The 3,518-nt window shown below is 44.5% G+C and overlaps 1 non-coding gene across 1 annotated transcript; it reads right to left on the reverse strand.

Annotated features, from left to right (window-relative positions):
- Nucleotides 1–1,423: 1,423 nt before the first annotated feature.
- LOC132668108 (U6 spliceosomal RNA) lies at nt 1,424–1,526 on the reverse strand. The gene has a single exon (XR_009605474.1). It is a non-coding gene; the product is annotated as a U6 spliceosomal RNA (small nuclear RNA).
- Nucleotides 1,527–3,518: the final 1,992 nt, after the last annotated feature.

Genomic DNA, 3,518 nt, shown 5'->3' on the forward strand with positions numbered 1-3,518 from the left:
CCCTGCTCACACTCTATCTGTCTCTCAAAATAAATAAATAAACTTAAAAAAAGAGGGAGAGAAAGGTGAAGAGCGTTAGGGAAATCCAGAGAAAAAGCCTAAGAGGTTGGAGAGACCAACTCAGGCGTACCTTAGAGATAGTGTGGGTTCAGTTCCAAACATTACCAAAAAGCAAGTATTGCAATAAAGTGAGTGAAATGAATTTTTTGGTTTCCCAGTGCATATAAAAGTTAGGTTTGCACTATACTGTAGTCTCATAAGTGTGCAATAGCATTATGTCTAAAAAAAACAATCTTTTTAATTTAAAAAATGAAGTTTATTTATTTATTTATTTATTTATTTATTTATTGAGACAGAGAGAGAGAGAATCCCAAGCAGGCTCTGCACTGTCATCGCAGAGCCCGACGTGGGGCTCAAACACACAAACGGTGAGATCAGGACCTGAGCCAAAACCAAGAGTCAGACGCTTAACCGACATAGCCACCCAGGCACCCTACAATGTGCATATCTTAATTAAAAACTAATTTATTGCTGGGGCGCCTGGGTGGCTCAGTCAGTTGAGCATCTGACTTCGGCTCAGGTCACGATCTAGCGGTCCGTGAGTTCAAGCCCCACGTCAGGCTCTGTGCTGACAGCTCGGAGCCCGGAGCCTGCTTCAGATTCTGTGTCTCCCTCCCTCTGCCCCTTCCCCACTCATGCTCTGTCTCTCTTTGTCTCTCAAAAATGAATAAATGTTTAAAAAAATTAAAAAAAAACTAATTTATTGCTAAAAAGAAATGCTAACCTTCATCTGAGCTTTCAGCAAATCAATCTTTCTGCCGGTGGAGGGTCCTGCTTCCTTGCTGATGGCTGCTGACTGATCAGGGTGCTGGAGGCTTGAGGGTTATGGTGGCTGTGGCAGTTTCTTAAAATAAGACAACGGTCAAGTTTGCCACATCCATTGACTCTTCCTTTCACGAATGATTGCAGCATGTGCTGCTGTGTGATAGCATTTTCCCCGCGGTAGAGCTTCTTTCAAAACTGGAGTCGGTCCTCTCACATCCTGCAATGGCTTTACCAATTATATTTACATAAAATTCTAAAACTTCTGTTGTCAGTTCATCAGTCTTCACAGCCTCTCCACCAGGAGCAGCTTCTGTCTCAAGAAGCCACTTTCTTCAGGGGCGCCCGGGTGGCTGAATTGGTGGCTGAGGGGGCCCGGGTGGCTTTGGCTCAGGTCATGATCTCATGGTCCATGAGTTCGAGCCCCACGTCAAGCTCTGTGCGGACAGCTCAGAGCCTGGAGCTTGCTTCAGATTCTGTGTCTCCCTCTCCCTCTGTCCCTCCCCCGCTCACACTCTGTGTGTGTGTGTGTGTGTGTGTGGTGTGTGTCTCTCTCTCTCTAAAATAAAATAAAAATTTTTTAATTCTTCCTAACTTCTATTAATGTTGATTTTTTTTCAAGATTTCACATATCATCCTTCCCAGGGGCCGTGCTAATCTCTGTACTGTTCCAACTTTAGTAAATGCGCCTGTGAAGCAAGCACCTATTACTGTTAATATTTTGACCTCTTCCCATGAATCACAGATGTTCCTTTTTTTAATATTTACGTATTTATTTTAATAGAGAGAGAGAGCACGCACACAGAAGAGGGGCAGAGAGAGAGAGGGAGAAAGAGAATCCCAAGCAGGCTTCATGCTGTCAGCACAGAGCCTGGCTTGGGGCTTGATCTCATGATCCATGAGATCATGACCCGAGCCAACATCAAGAGTCGGACGCTCAACTGACGGAACCACCCAGGCATACCTGTATTTCTCTCTTTTTTTTTAAGTTTATTTCTTTATTATGATAGAAAGAGAGAATCCCAAGCAAGCCACACCCTGTGAGTGTGTGAGCCTGATGTGGGCTCGAACTCACAAACCTTGAGATCATGACCTGAGCCAAAGTCAGACGCTCAATTGACTGAGTCACCCAGGTGCCCCCATCTGTATTTCTTAAATAATAAGACTTGAAAGGTAAAAGGACTCCTTGATCCAGCTACTATAGAGTGGATGTTCTGTCAGCAAGCACGAAACATTAATCTCGTGGTACATCTTTTTTTTTTTTAATTTTTTAACATTTATTTTTGAGAGACAGAGAGATAGGCCACAAGACAGGAGAGAGAGAGAGAAAGAGAGATACAGAATCCAAAGCAAGCTCCAGGCTCTGAGCTGTCAGCATAGAGCCCAAAGCGGGGTTTGAACTCACCAGCCGTGAGATCATGACCTGAGCGGAAGTCAGACACTTAACCGACTGAGCCACCCAGATGCTCCTATATTTTTAAATTTTTTTTAATGTTTATTTATTTTTGAGACAGAGAGAGACACAGCATGAGCAGGGAAGGGGCAGAGAGAGAGGGAGACACAGAATGTGAAGCAGGCTCCAGGCTCTGAGCTGTCAGCTCAGAGCCCGACGCGGGGCTCGAACTCACGAACTGTGAGATCATGACCTGAGCCGAAGTCGGACGCTTAACCGACTGAGCCACCCAGGCGCCCCTGCTCCTATGTTTTTACATAGGTATGTATCTACAAAAGTATATACTAATGCTCATATATTTAAAATTTTTACATAGGGGCACCTGGGTGGCTCAGTTTATCTTGGCTCAGGTGATGATCTCACGGTTCATGGGATTGAGCCCCACATCAGGTTCCGCACTGACATCGTGGAGCCTGCTTGGGATTGTGTGTGTGTGTCCCTCTCTCTCTGCCCCCTCCCCTGCTCTATTTTTCTCTCTCAAAATACATAAACATTTAAAATAAAATAAAATTTTTACATAAATTATATAATTTGGCTCATAACATTTTTCCACTTGGCTTTATCTTATTCAACATCATGTTTTGACACTGATCCCTGTTGATACATGAGAGTTAGTGCACTCATTTTATCTGTTGTATGGTATTCCATTTTATGATGAAGGTGATTTTTCTTTTCTTTTTTAAAAAAAAAAACAAAGATTTCGGGCACCTGGGTGGCTCAGTTGGTCAAGCGTCGGACTTCAGCTCAGGTCACAATCTCAAGGTTCATGGGTTCGAGCCCCGCGTCAGGCTCTGTGTTGACAACTCAGAGCCTGGGGCCTGCTTTGGATTCTGTGTCTCCCTCTCTCTCTGCCCTTCCCCTCCCCCCCCAAATAAAATAAATATTAAAAAAGAGATTTTATTTTTTTACTTTTTTTTTTTTTTAGAGAGAGAAAGAGAGAGGGGCGTAGGGGCAGAGAGAGAGGGAGAGAGAGAATCCCAAATAGGCTCCATGCCATGTGTGCAGAGCCAGACATGGGGCTCAATCTCACAAACTGTGAGATCGTGACCCGAGAGGAAAGCAAGAGCATCCAGCTCTTGAGCCACCCCAGGGCCCCTAAAAGATTTTAGGTAATCTCTACACCCGATGTGGGGCACGAACTCATAACCCCAAGATCAAGAGTCACATGTTCCACTGACTGGGCCAGCCAGCCAGGTGCTCCAAAGTTGACTTTTCTGTTCTCCTATTGGTGGACATTGGTTGT

Source organism: Panthera onca, chromosome B2 (genome assembly GCF_046562875.1).
Source record: "Panthera onca isolate mPanOnc1 chromosome B2, mPanOnc1 haplotype 2, whole genome shotgun sequence".
Lineage (NCBI taxonomy): Eukaryota > Metazoa > Chordata > Mammalia > Carnivora > Felidae > Panthera > Panthera onca.